Below are 23,283 nucleotides of genomic sequence, written 5' to 3'. Positions count from 1 at the left end.
CTATCTACAGTAACACACTGTCTGGACCTACAGTACTGACACAACACTATCTACAGTAACACACTGTCTGGACCTACAGTACTGACACAACACTATCTACAGTAACACACTGTCTGGACCTACAGTACTGACACAACACTATCTACAGTAACACACTGTCTGGACCTACAGTACTGACACAACACTATCTACAGTAACACACTGTCTGGACCTACAGTACTGACACAACACTATCTACAGTAACACACTGTCTGGACCTACAGTACTGACACAACACTATCTACAGTAACACACTGTCTGGACCTACAGTACTGACACAACACTATCTACAGTAACACACTGTCTGGACCTACAGTACTGACACAACACTATCTACAGTAACACACTGTCTGGACCTACAGTACTGACACAACACTATCTACAGTAACACACTGTCTGGACCTACAGTACTGACACAACACTATCTACAGTAACACACTGTCTGGACCTACAGTACTGACACAACACTATCTACAGTAACACACTGTCTGGACCTACAGTACTGACACAACACTATCTACAGTAACACACTGTCTGGACCTACAGTACTGACACAACACTATCTACAGTAACACACTGTCTGGACCTACAGTACTGACACAACTATCTACAGTAACACTATACTGACACACACTATCTACAGTAACACACTGTCTGGACCTACAGTACTGACACAACACTATCTACAACACTACTACAGTAACACACTGTCTGGACCTACAGTACTGACACAACACTATCTACAGTAACACACTGTCTGGACCTACAGTACTGACACAACACTATCTACAGTAACACACTGTCTGGACCTACAGTACTGACACAACACTATCTACAGTAACACACTGTCTGGACCTACAGTACTGACACAACACTATCTACAGTAACACACTGTCTGGACCTACAGTACAGTACTGGACCTACAACACTATCTACAGTAACACACTGTCTGGACCTACAGTACTGACACAACACTATCTACAGTAACACACTGTCTGGACCTACAGTACTGACACAACACTATCTACAGTAACACACTGTCTGGACCTACAGTACTGACACAACACTATCTACAGTAACACACTGTCTGGACCTACAGTACTGACACAACACTATCTACAGTAACACACTGTCTGGACCTACAGTACTGACACAACACTATCTACAGTAACACACTGTCTGGACCTACAGTACTGACACAACACTATCTACAGTAACACACTGTCTGCACCTACAGTAACACACTGTCTGGACCTACAGTACTGACACAACACTATCTACATTAACACACTGTCTGGACCTACAGTACTGACACAACACTATCTACAGTAACACACTGTCTGGACCTACAGTACTGACACAACACTATCTACAGTAACATACTGTCTGGACCTACAGTACTGACACAACACTATCTACAGTAACACACTGTCTGGACCTACAGTACTGACACAACACTATCTACATTAACACACTGTCTGGACCTACAGTACAGTACTGACTGACAACACTATCTACAGTAACACACTGTCTGGACCTACAGTACTGACACAACACTATCTACAGTAACACACTGTCTGGACCTACAGTACTGACACAACATCTACAGTAACACACTGTCTGGACCTACAGTACTGACACAACACTGTAGGACCTACAATACTGACACAACACGATCTACAGTAACACACTGTCTGGACCTACAGTACTGACACAACACTATCTACAGTAACACACTGTCTGGACCTACAGTACTGACACAACACTATCTACAGTAACACACTGTCTGGACCTACAGTACTGACACAACACTATCTACATTAACACACTGTCTGGACCTACAGTAACACACTGTCTGGACCTACAGTACTGACACAACACTATCTACAGTAACACACTGTCTGGACCTACAGTACTGACACAACACTATCTACAGTAACACACTGTCTGGACCTACAGTACTGACACAACACTATCTACATTAACACACTGTCTGGACCTACAGTAACACACTGTCTGGACCTACAGTACTGACACAACACTATCTCCAGTAACACACTGTCTGGACCTACAGTACTGACACAACACTATCTACAGTAACACACTGTCTGGAAAAGGTATCTAATCAATATAACTTTTCAAACAATTGACTAGTCTTAACAACTGCCACCAGTTTGATGCCAACACATTGACAACCAATACATATCGGCATAATCAAATGAATAAAAGTGTGTAAACAAATATATAACAAATATTTAATGCTGAACCCCTAATATTAAACACCATTTAACACTAGACCTACAGTACAGAACAGTTCAGTACCACCATGGACGTATCGTTCACGACCACACACACCCCACCTATAGTCCTGACCCAACACCTAAATATCATCATGGTACACTTTAAACTTGAATCTAAATGGCTACATAGAATAGTGCACTGAATCTCTCTCCCAGACACCTGGATGTCCAAAATCAACCCTGTCCAATCACAGAGAGGAATGTTTTGTCTGGGCTGTTTGGGGTTTATAGTGGTGCTGCTTTGTACAAAGAGCCTTGACACTTGCTACAATAACAGGAGCTCAGTGTGGGTTATTGGAGATCTGGGGGCTCTCTTCTGAGTGAGTGGGACCGGCCTGGCGTACTGTACACAGCAGCGTCAGAAGTTCATGCCCTCCCTGGGGCATTCACACAGTAAAAACAAAGAGATCACACAGGCTGCGCTAGCGAGAGCTCCGCTAACGAGGCTGATCGTTACAGTGGCGCCACCTGTCTCCCTCCTCCAATTAGGCAGAACAAGACCAAAGTGCTAATCAACCAGCCGACCAGCCCAGAGGGGAGAGGAGAGGAGAGGAAGAGAGAGGGGAGAGTGAAGGGGAGAGGAGAGGAGAGGAGAGGAGAGGAGAGGAGAGGAGAGGGTAAAAAACAATAGGATCAAAGAGAGGATAAAAAAACAAGTAGAAAGAGGGAGGGGGAGGGAAAGAGAGAGAGGGGAGGAGGGAAAGAGAGAGAGGGGAGAAGGGAAAGAGAGATAGGGGAGGAGGGAAAGAGAGAGAGGGGAGGAGGGAAAGAGAGAGAGATGAGGGGGAGGGAAAGAGAGAGAGATGAGGGGGAGGGAAAGAGAGAGAGGGGAGGAGGGAAAGAGGGAGAGATGAGGGGGAGCCAGAGAGCAAAAGCCATGGCAGATTAAGAGACACCTCTTTCTCCGTTTACAGCCCGGGCAAACTGAGATAACATCCAAAGTTAAAATACTTTAATTACGAAACATGAAAGTCAAACTGAGAGTCCTGATCGGTGTGTCTGTGGATGAGCAGATGAATTGTCCAGTGAGAGTAGGAGATGAGAGGTCGAGACGGGAGGGCAAATACAGACTGGCCGCACAGTTGGAATAGGAGCGAGGCGCCCAGAAGGGCTGAGTGCTCCCTGAGGTTCACAGAAGCTGTAATTATGGGGAAAAGGGGTGTGTGTTTACAATATCTCACTCTCCTTAACAAGCACTGATTGTGTGTGTGCAGTGAGCGCGTGTAGGAATGTTTGAGCACAGCCAGAGTGCAAGGAGAGTTCAGGGAAGAGTTTGGTCAACGGACAAAGTGGTTTGTTTCAAACCTATCAAAAACAATACACACACCGAAATATAAGACTGAGGTAATTGGAGCGTGTTAGACTAGCCAGATAAATGAAACAACATTTTGTTCTGAAGGATAGTATTGCTGCCCAAAATCATTTCTAATGATGGAGACAGAGGCTCAAAAAGACAGGGGTTTTCTATTAGTGCATTAATTCATGTCCTGATAAAAATGTGTGAAGTGTACATATACATTTGTACGTGTGTGTGTGTGTGTGTGTGTGTGTGTGTGTGTGTGTGTGTGTGTGTGTGTGTGTGTGTGTGTGTGTGTGTGTGTGTGTGTGTGTGTGTGTGTGTGTGTGTGTGTGTGTGTGTGTGTGTGTGCGACAAGAAACAGAGGGTGAGAGAAAAAGGTAGAGAGAGAGAGAGAGAGAGATAGAGATATAGAGAGAGAGATAGATGGGCATACTCTCTGCCCCCAACCACAATGAGGGCACACAGCCCTGCCCCCCTGTGCCCCAGTAGGTTTAGGACCATCCGTCACGCTTGGCCTCCCAAACATAGTCTAGTCTCTGTTGGTTCTAGAGGGACCAGTACAGGGTGTAGTGCTGCTGTAAGTGCAGAGCTGGTAAAACTATTTCTGGAAAATATATTGTGATAAATTCTATTTAATTACCACTAAAATCCCATGAAAAACAAACAACTAACCAAATAAATATGTATTGCAGCCCAGGGGTAGGTAAATGGGGGTTTCCTCCCCGTCTTCTCTCTGGCGGTGGCGGTAATGATGAAGAACTCTAGATTACGCCTGTGCACTGCGGAGGCCCGTCAGAGGCTTGACCACTTTGGCCATTCAGAACGTTGAGAAGAAACATCTAAATTTACTGTGTGTCTGCCTTGATGTTCATTAAACACAATGGACCCCCTCTTGTGCAGTAGAACCAAGAAACGATATGTGAACACTTAGCCTATTGGCTATTGGTTTGAGACACCGGGCCCATTCTAGCTTGGTATGTCAGGGTGGGAAATTGGAAATGAGAATTGGGCCAAATTGGAGGAAGTAATGCATTTAGGTTATATCTTTTTTAGACGCATGCAAAAGCTTGATTTTAAAACAAATATCCCGCAATTTCATGTAGGAATAATTTATGTTACTACGTAGTTGCTTTTTTTATACCAAAAAAAGGCTTGCGACTGGTACTTGGTCAATTGATTTGATGATTTAATCTATGCAAATCTAATCAAATCAAATGTTATTAGTCACATGCGCCGAATACAACAGGTGTAGTAGACCTTACAGTGAAATGCTGAATACAACAGGTGTAGTAGACCTTACAGTGAAATGCTGAATACAACAGGTGTAGTAGACCTTACAGTGAAATGCTGAATACAACAGGTGTAGTAGACCTTACAGTGAAATGCTGAATACAACAGGTGTAGTAGACCTTACAGTGAAATGCTGAATACAACAGGTGTAGTAGACCGTACAATGAAATGCTGAATACAACAGGTGTAGTAGACCTTACAGTGAAATGCTGAATACAACAGGTGTAGTAGACCTTACAGTGAAATGCTGAATACAACAGGTGTAGTAGACCTTACAGTGAAATGCTGAATACAACAGGTGTAGTAGACCTTACAGTGAAATGCTGAATACAACAGGTGTAGTAGACCGTACAGTGAAATGCTGAATACAACAGGTGTAGTAGACCGTACAATGAAATGCTGAATACAACAGGTGTAGTAGACCTTACAGTGAAATGCTGAATACAACAGGTGTAGTAGACTTTACAGTGAAATGCTGAATACAACAGGTGTAGTAGACCTTACAGTGAAATGCCGAATACAACAGGTGTAGTAGACCTTACAGTGAAATGCTGAATACAACAGGTGTAGTAGACCTTACAATGAAATGCTGAATACAACAGGTGTAGTAGACTTTACAGTGAAATGCTGAATACAACAGGTGTAGTAGACTTTACAGTGAAATGCTGAATACAACAGGTGTAGTAGACTTTACAGTGAAATGCTGAATACAACAGGTGTAGTAGACCTTACAGTGAAATGCTGAATACAACAGGTGTAGTAGACCTTACAGTGAAATGCTGAATACAACAGGTGTAGTAGACCTTACAGTGAAATGCTGAATACAACAGGTGTAGTAGACCTTACAGTGAAATGCTGAATACAACAGGTGTAGTAGACCTTACAGTGAAATGCTGAATACAACAGGTGTAGTAGACCTTACAATGAAATGCTGAATACAACAGGTGTAGTAGACCTTACAATGAAATGCTGAATACAACAGGTGTAGTAGACTTTACAGTGAAATGCTGAATACAACAGGTGTAGTAGACCTTACAGTGAAATGCTGAATACAACAGGTGTAGTAGACCTTACAGTGAAATGCTGAATACAACAGGTGTAGTAGACCTTACAGTGAAATGCTGAATACAACAGGTGTAGTAGACCTTACAGTGAAATGCTTACTAAAGGAGCCCTAACCGACAGTGCAGTCGGATAAGAAAAAATACGGATAAGAATAAGAGATAAAAGTAACAAGTCACTAAAGAGCAGCAGTAAAAAAATAACAATATATACAGGGGAGTGCCAGTACAGAATCAATGTGCGGGGACACCGGTTAGTTGAGGTAGAATGTAAATGTAGGTAGAGTAATTAAAGTGACTATGCATAGATGACAACAGAGAGTGGTAGTGGTGTGGGGGGGGGGGGCAATGTGAATAGTCTGGGTAGCCATTTGACTAGATGTCCAGGAGTCTTCTGGCTTGGGGGTAGAAGCTGCTTAGAAGCCTCTTGGACCTAGACTTGGCGCTCCGGTACCGCTTGACATCTGGTAGTAGAGAGAACAGTCTGTGACTTGGGTGGCTGGAATCTTTGACAATTTCAGGGCTTTCCTCTGACACCACCTGATATAGAGGTCCTGGATGGCAGGAAGCTTGGCCCCAGTGATGTACTGGGCCGTTTGCACTACCCTCTGTAGTGCTTTGCGGTTGGAGGCCGAGCAGTTGCCACACCAGGCAGTGATGCAACCAGTCAGAATGCTCTCGATGGTGCAGCTGTAGAACCTTTTGAGGATCTGAGGGCCCATGCCAAATATTTTCAGTCTCCTGAGGGGCAATAGGTTTTGTCGTGCCCTCTTCACGACTGTCACTGTGTGCTTGGACCATGTTAGTTTGTACCCTCCTGTAGGTTTTCACTCCAACCCCAGTTGTAACACACCAAGGAACTCAAAACTCTCAACCTGCTCCACTGCAGCCCTGTCGATGAGAATGGGGGTGTGCTTTGTACTCTTTTTCCTGTAGATCACAATCATCTAATTTGTCTTGATCACGTTGAGGGAGAGGTTGTTATCCTGGCACCACACCACCAGGTCTCCTCTTCCCTATAGGCTGTCTCGTCATTGTCGGTGATCAGGCCTACCACTGTTGTGTCATCGGCAAATTTAATGATGGTGTTGGAGTCGTACCTGGCTACGCAGTCATCAGTGCGAGAGGGGAGTACAGGAGGGGACTTAGCACTCAACCCTGAGGGGCACCTGTGTTGAGGATCAGCGTGGCGGATGTGTTGTTACCTACCCTTACCACCTGGGTGCGTCCCGTCAGGAAGTCCAGGGTCCAGTTGCAGAGGGAGGTGCTTATTGATGAGCTTTGAGGGCACTATGGTGTTGATATAAATCCTATGAATTGATATTTTATCTCTGTTTTCTTTTATTCGATAATAGCAGCGTTGCAGTTCTTGACACACTTAAACTGCTGTGCCTGGCACCAACTACCATACCCCGTTCAAAGGCACTTAAATATTTTTTCTTGCCCATTCACCCTCTGAATGGCACACTAACACAATCCATGTCTCAAGGCTTAAAAATCCTTCTCCTCCCCTTCATATACACTGATTGAAGTGAATTTAACAAGTGACATAAATAAGGGATCATAGTTTTCACCTGGTCAGTGGAAAGAGCAGGTGTTCTTAATGTTTTATACAGTCCGTATGTATATGTATTTACATTAGGCTGTAGCCTAGCGATAGATATATACCATGTAGTCGTAGGCCTATTAGGCTACAGCCTACAGATAGATATGTACCATGTAGTCGTAGGCCTATTAGGCTATAGCCTACAGATAGATATATATATACCATGTAGTTGTAGGACTATTAGGCTACAGCCTACAGATAGATATATACCATGTAGTCTCAGGCCTATTAGGCTACAGCCTACAGATAGATATATATATACCATGTAGTTGTAGGACTATTAGGCTACAGCCTACAGATAGATATATACCATGTAGTCTCAGGCCTATTAGGCTACAGCCTACAGATAGATATATACCATGTAGTCTCAGGCCTATTAGGCTACAGCCTACAGATAGATATATACCATGTAGTCTCAGGCCTATTAGGCTACAGCCTACAGATAAATATATACCATGTAGTCTCAGGCCTATTAGGCTACAGCCTACAGATAGATAGATATATACCATGTAGTCTCAGGCCTATTAGGCTATAGCCTACAGATAGATATATACCATGTAGTCTCAGGCCTATTAGGCTACAGCCTACAGATAGATATATACCATGTAGTCTCAGGCCTATTAGGCTATAGCCTACAGATAGATATATACCATGTAGTCTCAGGCCTATTAGGCTACAGCCTACAGATAGATATATACCATGTAGTCTCAGGCCTATTAGGCTATAGCCTACAGATAGATATATACCATGTAGTCTCAGGCCTATTAGGCTACAGCCTACAGATAAATATATACCATGTAGTCTCAGGCCTATTAGGCTACAGCCTACAGATAGATATATACCATGTAGTCTCAGGCCTATTAGGCTACAGCCTACAGATAGATATATACCATGTAGTCTCAGGCCTATTAGGCTACAGCCTACAGATAGATATATACCATGTAGTCTCAGGCCTATTAGGCTACAGCCTACAGATAGATATATACCATGTAGTCTCAGGCCTATTAGGCTACAGCCTACAGATAGATATATACCATGTAGTTGTAGGACTATTAGGCTACAGCCTACAGATAGATATATACCATGTAGTCTCAGGCCTATTAGGCTATAGCCTACAGATAGATATATACCATGTAGTCTCAGGCCTATTAGGCTACAGCCTACAGATAGATATATACCATGTAGTCTCAGGCCTATTAGGCTATAGCCTACAGATAGATATATACCATGTAGTCTCAGGCCTATTAGGCTACAGCCTACAGATAGATATATACCATGTAGTCTCAGGCCTATTAGGCTATAGCCTACAGATAGATATATACCATGTAGTCTCAGGCCTATTAGGCTACAGCCTACAGATAAATATATACCATGTAGTCTCAGGCCTATTAGGCTACATCCTACAGATAGATATATACCATGTAGTTGTAGGACTATTAGGCTACAGCCTACAGATAGATATATACCATGTAGTCTCAGGCCTATTAGGCTACAGCCTACAGATAGATATATACCATGTAGTCTCAGGCCTATTAGGCTACAGCCTACAGATAGATATATACCATGTAGTCTCAGGCCTATTAGGCTACAGCCTACAGATAGATATATACCATGTAGTCTCAGGCCTATTAGGCTACAGCCTACAGATAGATATATACCATGTAGTCTCAGGCCTATTAGGCTATAGCCTACAGATAGATATATACCATGTAGTCTCAGGCCTATTAGGCTACAGCCTACAGATAAATATATACCATGTAGTCTCAGGCCTATTAGGCTACAGCCTACAGATAGATATATACCATGTAGTTGTAGGACTATTAGGCTACAGCCTACAGATAGATATATACCATGTAGTCTCAGGCCTATTAGGCTACAGCCTACAGATAGATATATACCATGTAGTCTCAGGCCTATTAGGCTATAGCCTACAGATAGATATATACCATGTAGTCTCAGGCCTATTAGGCTACAGCCTACAGATAAATATATACCATGTAGTCTCAGGCCTATTAGGGTACAGCCTACAGATAGATATATACCATGTAGTTGTAGGACTATTAGGCTACAGCCTACAGATAGATATATACCATGTAGTTTCAGGCCTATTAGGCTACAGCCTAGAGATAGATATATACCATGTAGTTGTAGGACTATTAGGCTACAGCCTACAGATAGATATATACCATGTAGTCTCAGGCCTATTAGGCTACAGCCTACAGATAGATATATACCATGTAGTCTCAGGCCTATTAGGCGACAGCCTAGAGATAGATATATACCATGTAGTCTCAGGCCTATTAGGCTACAGCCTACAGATAGATATATACCATGTAGTTGTAGGACTATTAGGCTACAGCCTACAGATAGATATATACCATCTAGTTGTAGGACTATTAGGCTACAGCCTACAGATAGATATATACCATGTAGTTGTAGGACTATTAGGCTACAGCCTACAGATAGATATATACCATGTAGTCTCAGGCCTATTAGGCTACAGCCTACAGATAGATATATACCATGTAGTCTCAGGCCTATTAGGCTACAGCCTACAGATAGATATATACCATGTAGTCTCAGGCCTATTAGGCTACAGCCTACAGATAGATATATACCATGTAGTTGTAGGACTATTAGGCTACAGCCTACAGATAGATATATACCATGTAGTCTCAGGCCTATTAGGCTACAGCCTACAGATAGATATATACCATGTAGTCTCAGGCCTATTAGGCTACAGCCTACAGATAGATATATACCATGTAGTCTCAGGCCTATTAGGCTATAGCCTACAGATAGATATATACCATGTAGTCTCAGGCCTATTAGGCTACAGCCTACAGATAGATATATACCATGTAGTCTCAGGCCTATTAGGCTACAGCCTACAGATAGATATATACCATGTAGTTGTAGGACTATTAGGCTACAGCCTACAGATAGATATATACCATGTAGTTGTAGGACTATTAGGCTACAGCCTACAGATAGATATATATATACCATGTAGTTGTAGGACTATTAGGCTACAGCCTACAGATAGATATATACCATGTAGTTGTAGGACTATTAGGCTACAGCCTACAGATAGATATATACCATGTAGTTGTAGGACTATTAGGCTACAGCCTACAGATAGATATATACCATGTAGTTGTAGGACTATTAGGCTACAGCCTACAGATAGATATATACCATGTAGTTGTAGGACTATTAGGCTACAGCCTACAGATAGATATATACCATGTAGTTGTAGGACTATTAGGCTACAGCCTACAGATAGATAGATATATACCATGTAGTCTCAGGCCTATTAGGCTACAGCCTACAGATAGATATATACCATGTAGTCTCAGGCCTATTAGGCTACAGCCTACAGATAGATATATACCATGTAGTCTCAGGCCTATTAGGCTACAGCCTACAGATAGATATATACCATGTAGTCTCAGGCCTATTAGGCTACAGCCTACAGATAGATATATACCATGTAGTCTCAGGCCTATTAGGGTACACTGCAAATGATTGTTGTTTTTTCCTGAACTGGCCGAATGGCAGAGCTATCATTCAGCTATCCTTCAGAAAGACAAGTTGGTTCAACGTCATTGTGTGATCCTGGCGCTGTGCATTCAGAACCACGAAGGGCGCTCCAATCGTTTAATAGAACACTCTTCAAGGTCAGTTCCCTATGCCAAATAATTCAAGAAGATGGAAATGCAGACGCTATTCCCATCAAACTGATTGAGATCCATCAAATGATTGGCATGCAGATGCAGTTTCAGCAGTAACACTTGAAGAAGTATCATTCACGATTGACAGTGATGATGGCCTATTTTGAAACGAGGTATGCCTAACTCTGTGTTTGTGGGTATTAAAAATAGAAGATGTTCTTGAGACAATAATGTGTGGGCATAGGCAGACATCGCAATTGGAGGATGCATTTTATGCATATAGTATTTTATAACAGGGCTCTCCAACCCAGTTCCTGGAGAGCTACCATCCTGTAGGTTCATTCCAACCCTAATCTAGTACACCTGATTCTAATAATTATCTGGCTGATAAGATGAATCAGGATAGTTACAACTGGGGTTGGAGTGAAAACCTACAGGAGGGTAGCTCTCCTGCAACAGGTATGTTCTATACTCTGTTCTATGATAGGCTATTCAATAGGCTACATCTGTCGGTACAAGCTTTGATTGAGGAAATTATTTAATTTACCCCCCAAAAAAGCACTACACTACTGGACCAGTATCTCTGAACCACAGAGCCCTGCTTTACAGCATCACAGTCTAGTTTCCAGTATCATGGCACCACAGACATAGAAATAAAAGTAATAGAACGGGCGTCCCAATCCCCATTCAATTATGGCATAATGGGTGGACTGGTGGACATTGTGAGTGTACCCATAGGAGCAAAGCAGGAAGTGAAAGCAGGAAGTAAATGCAGGTGCCCCAATCAATCTGTGCTGTGATTTTTGAATCAACTAAATGATAAAAAATGCATTCCATTGCATGAGGCTATTCTCATGCAGTTAGCATAATTTGAATTAACATTCTACATTACCAAGGAAATTGCATCGCAATAGGCAGCCATTGCGAGTGTACCCATCTGTATACAATTCAAATTGCCAGGGTTAGAGGTTCCAAGCCCGTTTTATTCACAGAGCTGCCCTACAGCGTCATATTCTAGTCCAGGGATGGGTTGGGAGCCACCAAAAATCTTAAATCATACCCACACATGCAGTTAGAGCCGGCTGATGCACAACCGACTGCTGATGCACAACCAACTGCTGATGCACAAGCGACTGCTGATGCACAACCGACTGCTGATGCACAACCGACTGCTGATGCACAACCGACTGCTGATGCACAACCGACTGCTGATGCACAACCGACCGCTGATGCACAACCGACTGCTGATGCACAACAAAAATGTGAAATTCTAACTCTCAACAGTAATTTGAGACCTCGACTGAGTTCCCCAAAAATATAAATAATAATCATAATATTTTTTGGGGGGGGGAAATTGATCTGTGGGCCTGCAAAAGGGGGACGGCTTGTCCCTGATCAAGTCTCTTATGGTTCTAGAGGGAACCACCAATCATAGTCCAGTCTCTGTTACAGCGGGACTCAGCGTACCCCCAAGCTCCAGGCACTCACCCTCAAGCTCCAGCCTCTCACCTCCAAGCTTCAGCCTCTCACCCCCAAGCTCCAGCCTCTCACCTCCAAGCTCCAGCCTCTCACCCCAAGCTCCAGTCTCACACCTCTAAGCTCCAGTCTCACACCTCCAAGCTCCAGCCTCTCACCCCCAAGCTCCAGTCTCACACCTCTAAGCTCCAGTCTCACACCTCCAAGCTCCAGCCTCTCACCTCCAAGCTCCAGCCTCTCACCCCCAAGCTCCAGTCTCACACCTCTAAGCTCCAGTCTCACACCTCCAAGCTCCAGCCTCTCACCTCCAAGCTCCAGCCTCTCACCCCCAAGCTCCAGTCTCACACCTCCAAGCTCCAGCCTCTCACCCCCAAGCTCCAGCCTCTCACCCCCAAGCTCCAGCCAATCACCTCCAAGCTCCAGCCTCTCACCTCCAAGCTCCAGCCTCTCACCTCCAAGCTCCAGCCTCACACCTCTAAGCTCCAGTCTCACACCTCCAAGCTCCAGCCAATCACCTCCAAGCTCCAGCCTCTCACCTCCAAGCTCCAGCCAATCACCTCCAAGCTCCAGCCTCTCACCTCCAAGCTCCAGCCTCTCACCTCCAAGCTCCAGCCTCACACCCCCAAGCTCCAGCCAATCACCTCCAAGCTCCAGCCTCTCACCTCCAAGCTCCAGCCAATCACCCCTCTTCTCTACACTTCAACCCTTCACACCCTTGTTTTGTTTTGTTCCCTTGACCACTTGCCCCGTCTCCAAAATAGAGGCAATACAGAGAGTAGAGGGTTCACTCACCGATGTTCTTGTGTCTCTCAGTTTTCAGCTCCCAGCTATTCCACACAACCAAGATGTATAACTTGTGAATCGGTCACCTGCCCAAGATGAGAGTGAGACAACAAAATTACATCTCTGACAGACTTCAAAACTGACAATGCTATCCATCAGGAATAAAATCAATAGGGAGAAAGCAAAGTGAAAGGGGGAGAAATAGAGACAGAGAAGGAGAGACTCAAATACACAACATAGAAGGACAGTTAAAGTTTGAGTGGACAAAGTGAAGGAGACAAAGAAAGAGACGGAAAAGAAGAAATATTTTTAGCCTGCGCTACACATGACTGACTGTCACAAAATATTATTGTGCCATAAGATGTTAGCCTGTTTTCCACAGTCACACACAATACTGGAGTCACACAGCTGTTGTTGCAGACACATTGTATCACAACACTGGTAGAAATGTAAGGTGAGGAGGAGAGGTATTGTTCTCTTTCCTCTTCCAGCCATCAATCAATCCATCAACTAATTCATCACATTTTATATACAAATACCTTTTCAGATCAACATTTGTCACAATGTGCTTTACAGTGACCTGGACTAGAACCCAACAAGCAGAAGCACATCCTCTCTCTTCATCATTCTCTCCTTTTCTCTAGTCACCCTGTCCTCCTCACAGGACAAGTACTGGAACGTCACACACAGCTCACCTACAGATTACATACAGATTACTTATAACACACACTCACTCATAATTGCTGTTTGAATGATGGGTGGCCATGTTGTTTCTGTCTGTGATGGGTGGCCATGTTGTTTCTGTCTGAGTGATGGGTGGCCATGTTGTTTCTGTCTGAGTGATGGGTGGCCATGTTGTTTCTGTCTGAGTGATGGGTGGCCATGTTGTTTCTGTCTGAATGATGGGTGGCCATGTTGTTTCTGTCTGAGTGATGGGTGGCCATGTTGTTTCTGTCTGAGTGATGGGTGGCCATGTTGTTTCTATCTTAATGATGGGTGGCCATGTTGTTTCTGTCTGAATGATGGGTGGCCATGTTGTTTCTGTCTGAGTGATGGGTGGCCATGTTGTTTCTGTCTGAGTGATGGGTGGCCATGTTGTTTCTGTCTTAATGATGGGTGGCCATGTTGTTTCTGTCTGAATGATGGGTGGCCATGTTGTTTCTGTCTGAATGATGGGTGGCCATGTTGTTTCTGTCTGAATGATGGGTGGCCATGTTGTTTCTGTCTGAATGATGGGTGGCCATGTTGTTTCTGTCTGAATGATGGGTGGCCATGTTGTTTCTGTCTGAGTGATGGGTGGCCATGTTGTTTCTGTCTGAATGATGGGTGGCCATGTTGTTTCTGACTGAGTGAGGACACACACACACACACATGGCACAGCTCCTCTCTATATCCCACTGAGACTGAGGGAGGTCATAGTCCTTCCTGACACCCCCCAGGCTCTCTCCCTCTCTCTCAGCAGAGCAGAATGTTCTCCTGGTTCCTCTGCAAAATGGGAGCCCCAGCCAAACTCATTAGATAGTGACACAGATACAGACCCAGCCTCAGATGCACATTTACTTAAAGAACAGTGCTGATGCAAAGTTTGGTAACAGAATGATGTCACAAACAGCATAAACTTTGCATCTGCACTGTTTTTCAAGTAAATATGTTTTTGCTAAATTTTCTGTGGAAATTGTTAAAGGCCCATTGAATGAAAATTCAATTTTCCTGTGTTTTATATGATATTATATAACAGCTGACGAAATTAACACTGCAAAAGTGTGAGATTTTTTAAAATCAGTGTTATATCATGGTAGTTGCTGGTTGAAAATACAATATATATATATATATATATATATATATATATATATAGACATTCTAATCAGCAGGTCTGTGTGGGCGGGAGTTTTGGCTTTCCATGGTGACATCACCATGCTGTAAATTTGTTAATAGACCAATAACAAAGAGAGTTCCAAACCTCTCTGCCAGCTAGTTTTCAGTTTTCCCCTCCCCACTCAGAACACTTCCTGACAGTCCTAGCTGAATTCTTGCTTAAGAAAGAGGTTTTCCTAAAACATATTTTTTTCCCATTTTAATGCAATTTATTACAGTAAGGTACTTAATTGTTAACCAGAAATGATTTGATACTGATATAAAAATGGCTGCATTGGGCCTTTAAAAGTAGTCCTTGTCCATAAAGTTGTATGGTTTGTTTAACTTTGCAATCATTGGATTTTGTCTGTGTCACTCTGCTACCGTTGAATTGCCCATCTGCTGTTCTACTGAACTCTTCCTGAACCCAGCAGCACCAACTAACCCATTGGAGGACAACACAACATCAACAAACGCACTGCCCACTTTTATCCAGCTGTGTAATGACAAACACAACAGAACACAAACATACGTTATTTAATCACCATCTTGACTGAACAATTCTCTGCCGACTCATGTCCTGTATTTCCACTTGTTGTTTCTCCGTTGTCACCACTGTTGTGGGTGAGACTGGTCCATAGGAATTGTAAAAACAGGTGATGTTTTAACCACCTCCTCCTCTTCACCCTCTTTTCCATCCTGCTCTGAGGACCGTGTCTGAGTGTTAAACCATCTGTTGCAGTGTCTCCTGCGATGGGAAGCCTGTGGGCCCTGAAATCCTGGCAGGGAAACCCTGTGTCTGGTCTGCTGGCTGACTAATGGCTCATTTGTCAATCAGACGCTGCATTCCTTTATTAGGAGAAATGCTCAGTTTGGGTCTTGCCCCAGCCCAGTGGAAAAGACAAGATGTATTTGGGGCGGCAGGGTAGCCTAGTGGTTAGAGCGTTGGACTAGTAACTGGAAATCCCCGAGCTGACAAGGTACAAATCTGTTGTTCTGCCCCTGAACAGGCAGTTAACCCACTGTTCCTAGGATGTCATTGAAAATAAGAATTTGATCTTAACTGACTTGCATAGTTAAATAAAGGTAAAATAAAAAATAAAATAAAAATGACAGTACAACTCACTCTCTCTCTCTGCTCTGGAGTCGTAAGGCTTAAAATGCAATTATGTAGATTGGTAAAATGTGTATTGTACAGTCTGTGTTAATCACATGAATAGCTTCCAACATAACACTTTATAGATTCACAGAGTTTGATCAACATTTGAAACACAATGAAGTCAACAACCTAAAGTCTATAAATACATATCCACAGTACCACACTCACATCTGTCCCACCCTCCACTGATCCAGCCCTCCACTCTGACAGAACACATGGTGGAAAAACAGACACCTACTCTCCTGTGTGTCTGCTGAGAAAACAATGTCCAAATGCAGCTCTGAGGGGTATACTACAGAACAGGATCAATGAGTTAGCCAGGAAGCTTTGATAAACAACAAGAAATGCTGATTTTCTGATTCATTAAGAAAGAGAAGCATATATATATATTCAGCACCAGTCAAAAGATGGGACACGACTACTCAGTCAAGGATTTTTCTTAATTTTTTACTATTTTCTACATTGTATAATAATATTGAAGACATCAAAACTATGAAATAACACATAATCATGTAGTAAGCAAAAAAGTGTTAAACAAATCAAAATATATTTTATATCTGAGATTCATCAAAGTAGCCACCCTTTGCCTTGATGAGAGCTTTGCACACCACTCTTGGTATTCTCTCAACCAGCTTCATGAGGTAGTCACCTGGAATGCATTTCAATTTGAAAAAGTTAATTTGTGTTAATATTAAATTTCTTTCTGTCTTAATGCATTTGAGCCAATCAGTTGTGTTGTGACAATGTAGGAGTGGTATACCGAAGATACCAAGTCCATATTATGGCAAGAACTCAATTAAGCAAAGATAAATGACAGTCTGTCATTACTTTAATAATTCTTGATTGGTTATACGTTGTGAGGAGTTTCATGGGGGCCAAATTTTGATTTAGATATTCTTGGTAGCAATACAGTACCCTGTTTGGGTGTAGGGCCTGATAGACTATATTAAATCTAATGCATTCAAATCTAAGATCACTCTGAGCCAGTGGAAAGACCTGGGGAAGGTTCACAACTCTAAACCCTAAAGGGCCTTTAATGGCACAGGCAGGGAGCCCAGCCAACAGCGAGTTCTTCATGGATCAACCTGGAAGTCATTGCTGTAGCTAGCGGAGTTTACTCATGAACCTCAGTGGCTGATTAAAATGTATGGCGGAACAATAACCACGTTTGGGAGTTGTGCTTGTTACAACGTGAAACAGATCATGGAAACCTTCAGGCAAACCTTCCCGGGAGGAAGAGCATCGCCAAACCTTACAGCTCCGTCTTGGACCACATACTCAGCATAATGGTGATAGTAGTTGGTGAGTTGCAATCATTGAGGCAGAGATGCGAATCGCCACCTGGTCCTTAATTGTGTGTCGATCTGCACAGAATGCAGACCAAAAAAACCATGTCATTTGATTAAGCAGGGCCTAACAGCTAATGAATTCAGAACCAAACGCCACCTGGTAGACTCTCATGCAATACAAGTCTGTCACTGATGGTTCAGATGAACAAATCACATGACTTTGGAGAGTGATTACATCCCCGTGATTTGATTGCTCAGGCAGTTTGAAACCTGACTGATTTGATTATCTTCAGGTATTAAAAGACCACGTAAGTCATTAAAAAAGAAGAGACTGGTGTATTGGACTAGGGAGAGTTACTATTTTCACAGGGGTGCAACTCACAATATCTGAGGAAAGGCTATACAACATGAGTAGATGACGTTAAGTACTCTGACAGGTCTGGAGTTGGAACCTGGGGATTCATAGGGAGTCTCTCTAGGGTTATGCTTGGAATTTAGAGTGGTAATGGCAGCAGAGACAGGAGGAAAATGTAGAGGGGGAGTGACCAGGTCATTTTTCCATTTCAGCCCGAACCCTGTTCTGTGAGCTCCCAATGAGTGACACAGCCTTAAGGGGAGGACTGTCCATTTGGAGGATAAAACAACAAAAAAGGGAGGAGAGGAGGGTTCAAGGCAGAATTAGGTTTTTGATAGAGGTTGAGATGATAGGATGGAAGAGGAGAGAGTAGCGGGGGAGAGAACCATCACCACCACTAGGGATGAGAGCTTAAAACTGCCTCTAGTGTGTTCAGGGGAGTTGCAATGGGGTTTGGAAGAATGCATCTAGTAAGAATGAGGTCATGCAAACTTTCACTTACTTTTTGAAGATCATTGAGGTCAAAAGCTATGAAGACAGAATGAGTCAATATTGGGGAGGTTTTCGCCCAGAACTGGCATTTCAGGAATTAGGAAAACATCAAGCTCAATGTTCACACAACCTTATATTTGTAAGGATGTTAGCTAAAGGGCTGGTGCTGTGACAGCATGGAATTCAAAACGATAGACAGATTAAGGGGAGAAAGTTTGACCACTTAAAACTCTGATGCACCATGACCAATCAACAATCAAAACGTGGGCGGACAGAGAGCAGTTTATATAAGTGTTATTTAAAAAAAAAAATTTTTTATTTTTATTTCACCTTTATTTAACCAGGTAGGCTAGTTGAGAACAAGTTCTCATTTGGAACTGCGACCTGGCCAAGATAAAGCAAAGCAGTGTGAACAGACAACACAGAGTTACACATGGAGTAAACAATTAGCAAGTCAATAACACAATAGGAAAAAAATGGGCAGTCTATATACAATGTGTGCAAAAGGCATGAGGAGGTAGGCAAATAATACAATTTTGCAGATTAACACTGGAGTGATAAATGATCAGATGGTCATGTACAGGTAGAGATATTGGTGTGCAAAAGAGCAGAAAAGTAAATAAATAAAAACAGTATGGGGATGAGGTAGGTAAAAATGGGTGGGCTATTTGCCGATAGACTATGTACAGCTGCAGCGATCGGTTAGCTGCTCAGATAGCAGATGTTTGAAGTTGGTGAGGGAGATAAACGTCTCCAACTTCAGCGATTTTTGCAATTCGTTCCAGTCACAGGCAGCAGAGAACTGGAACGAAAGCCGGCCAAATGAGGTGTTGGCTTTAGGGATGATCAGTGAGATATACCTGCTGGAACGCGTGCTACGGATGGGTGTTGCCATCGTGACCAGTGAACTGAGATAAGGCGGAGCTTTACCTTTACCTACTTGTAGATGACCTGGAGGCAGTGGGTCTGGCGACGAATATGTAGCGAGGGCCAGCCGACTAGAGTGTACAAATCGCAGTGGTGGGTGGTATAAGGCGCTTTAGTGACAAAACGGATGGCACTGTGATAAACTGCATCCAGTTTGCTGAGTAGAGTGTTGGAAGCAATTTTGTAGATGACATCGCCGAAGTCGAGGATCGGTAGGATAGTCAGTTTTACTAGGGTTTGTTTGGCGGCGTGAGTGAAGGAGGCTTTGTTGCGGAATAGAAAGCCGACTCTTGATTTGATTTTCGATTGGAGATGTTTGATATGAGTCTGGAAGGAGAGTTTACAGTCTAGCCAGACACCTAGGTACTTATAGATGTCCACATATTCAAGGTTGGAACCATCCAGGGTGGTGATGCTGGTCAGGCGTGCGGGTGCAGGCAGCGAACGGTTGAAAAGCATGCATTTGGTTTTACTAGCGTTTAAGAGCAGTTGGAGGCCACGGAAGGAGTGTTGTATGGCATTGAAGCTCGTTTGGAGGTTAGATAGCACAGTGTCCAGACTCCCTTGACAATATATACCACTCTTAATAGAGCACCACTTATCAGTGTGATGTCATCCTAATATAGTAGACTGACACCTCTCCATTGAAGTTCACCTCTTTTTACCTCTGGTTTTGGAAGGGTACTTTCCTCTCCACTCCAGGCACCACTTGTGTATACTCATAAAACCCACTCTGATTCCATGGCAGCGCATTGAATTCCACTGAATAATTGTGTTGTGTTTTTTTTGTTGCACTCTTAACAGTTGGCTGTGAGGGCTGGAAACTGGCTGGCATGAGTGTCTCATTCATTTCTATATATCACCATGCCTGCTGCACTACAATATAACACAACATAAAGAGACCACAGTGTCCTGCTATGCCTGCGTTTGAACGGTCACTATATACATCATTAGAGGATAATACACATATTCTTCCTACCTGTGTAGAATGGGTGTGTTTACTTAGGATTAGTTTACTGTTATAATAGCTGGTGTGAGAGTAGTTCGACTAGTGTTTCAGCTAAAATATTTAGGTAATTAGGAAATAAGATGACATATCTGTGTGAGTGAGGAGGAGAAGCAGGTTGTAAAGAAGGTAGTGGGCACTGTTACAAATGCTAAACACATTGTCCAGGTTCATTCTGGAAACAAATGGACCAAAGTTCTCCTCACTCCATACGTTCTCCTCACTCCATATGTTCTCCTCACTCCATACGTTCTCCTCACTCCATACGTTCTCCTCACTCCATACGTTCTCCTCACTCCATACGTTCTCCTCACTCCATACGTTCTCCTCACTCCATACGCCCTCGGAGTGTGGTGTCAGGAAAATAACCTCACACTCAACGTCAACAAAACTAAGGAGATGATTGTGGACTTCAGGAAACAGCAGAGGGAACACCCCCCTATCCACATCGATGGAACAGTAGTGGAGAGGGTAGCAAGTTAAGTTCCTCGGCGCACACATCACAGACAAACTGAATTGGTCCACCCACACAGACAGCATCGTGAAGAAGGCGCAGCAGCGCCTCTTCAACCTCAGGAGGCTGAAGAAATTCGGCTTGTCACCAAAAGCACTCGCAAACATCTACAGATGCACAATCGACAGCATCCTGGCGGGCTGTATCACCGCCTGGTACGGCAACTGCTCCGCCCACAACCGTAAGGCTCTCCAGAGGCTAGTGAGGTCTGCACAACGCATCACCGGGGGCAAACTACCTGCCCTCCAGGACACCTACACCACCCGATGTTACAGGAAGGCCATAAAGATCATCAAGGACAACAACCACCCGAGCCACTGCCTGTTCACCCCGCTATCATCCAGAAGGCGAGGTCAGTACAGGTGCATCAAAGCTGGGACCGAGAGACTGAAAAACAGCTTCTATCTCAAGGCCATCGGACTGTTAAACAGCCACCACTAACATTGAGTGGCTGCTGCCAACACACTGACTCAACTCGAGCCACTTTAATAATGGGAATTGATGGGAAATTATGTAAAATATATCACTAGCCACTTTAAACAATGCTACCTAATATAATGTTTACATACCCTACATTATTCATCTCATATGTATACGTATATACTGTACTCTATATCATCTACTGCATCTTTATGTAATACATGTATCACTAGCCACTTTAACTATGCCACTTTGTTTACATACTTATCTCATATGTATATACTGTACTCAATACCATCTACTGTATCTTGACTATGCCACTCTGTACCATCACTCATTCATATATCTTTATGTACATATTCTTTATCCCCCTACACTTGTGTGTATAAGACAGTAGTTTTGGAATTGTTAGTTAGATTACTTGTTGGTTATTACTGCATTGTCGGAATTAGAAGCACAAGCATTTCGCTACACTCGCATTAACATCTGCTAACCATGTGTATGTGACAAATAAAATTTGATTTGATTTTCACTCCATACGTTCCCCTCACTCCATACGTTCCCCTCACTCCATACGTTCCCCTCACTCCATACCTTATAATCATTTCCCCAGATGTCAAAGGAAACTGCTGGCACTGAATACTGCCATGTGTACTGATAACATCAAACTGCAGACTTCATGGAAGTAGCACAAAGAGATAGGGGAAGAGGACATATGGTGATGTGGACACACATGGATACAAGGTGTGTAAACGCTGTAGTGAGCTCGCCTACTTCAGACAGATCTCTGGTCATGCGTCTTCTACCATTACTTGACCTATCACAGAGCAGATTCAAAGTAGATGCTTTTGGTGATTGGAGTACGTCATGACAAAATCGCAGTATTTTTAGCATATTCAGCTGTTCTGTTAATAAGAATAGGTCTGCCGCAACACGTACTGGACACAAGGGAAAGTACACAACATAAAAAAAGGGAGAAAAAGGAAAATGTAACCCAACCCAGTCTACGTAACAGATGACCAAACTGTAAGGGAATGCAATGTCCCTGTAGGCATCACATGGAGTCTGTGTGACTTAGATATCAGACCAAACCATATGGGCAGGATGGCAGGCTAGGTGGGCACAGGTGCCAAGTGGCAGGCAGCTGGCAGGTCTGGTCCCCTTGGGTAGAGTAAACCTCAGGTGCAGATCACACAACATATACACTAGTGGGGCAAGGGTCAGCTGTTTGTACGGGGGAAAATGTTTTGCAAAATTTCCAAATTACATCAGTTTGACTGTTTGTATGGAAATAGAAAGCTGTGAAAACGACCCAACATGTTTCTGATAAGATTTCAGTTCAGCTTGGATGCATATTGTATGTGGTTGAAATGCTATCAGCTTTTATAATGCTGATAAAGAGAGCACCTCTACAGATGATATCTAATTGAGCATTCACATTCTGATGCTGAAAGAAAGAACCATATGGATTTGTGCATGAGGCAGATGCAATGAGACTTGAGTTTCACCATCAGATGGAACACTGTGTCCCACTCCCCTAACTCTGGTAAGTCTCACCAGAGGAAAGGAAGGAGAGAGCAGGGACCGTGAGAGGCAGACCCTCTCCTGCGTCTTCCCTCCCTCCGCTGAGACTAATGCCACGTTCCCAGGCAACTGGGAACTCAAAAAGAAATGAGAGGCAACTGTGAAAAATAGTTTTGAAACGTCACCCAACTCGGAATTCTTTCAAGAGCTCCAA

At 43.3% G+C, this 23,283-nt stretch overlaps 1 protein-coding gene across 2 annotated transcripts in view; it reads right to left on the bottom strand.

Moving 5' to 3' along the window:
- LOC118372848 (bone morphogenetic protein receptor type-1B-like) overlaps positions 1-23,283 on the bottom strand; it is a 194,908-nt gene that overhangs the window by 110,016 nt on the left and 61,609 nt on the right. The window contains exons 1-2 of one of the 2 annotated variants that reach the window (XM_052458141.1): positions 14,069-14,087; positions 13,539-13,615 (exon numbers count right to left, since the gene is read on the bottom strand). The gene's annotated coding sequence lies outside the window, so the exon portion shown is untranslated. Of the gene's footprint in view, positions 1-13,538; positions 13,616-14,068; positions 14,088-23,283 lie in introns of those variants that run through there. The other variant, XM_052458140.1, reaches the window with a different exon arrangement.

Source organism: Oncorhynchus keta, chromosome 12 (assembly GCF_023373465.1).
Source record: "Oncorhynchus keta strain PuntledgeMale-10-30-2019 chromosome 12, Oket_V2, whole genome shotgun sequence".
Lineage (NCBI taxonomy): Eukaryota > Metazoa > Chordata > Actinopteri > Salmoniformes > Salmonidae > Oncorhynchus > Oncorhynchus keta.
This window is presented reverse-complemented; position numbering and strand designations above follow the sequence as displayed.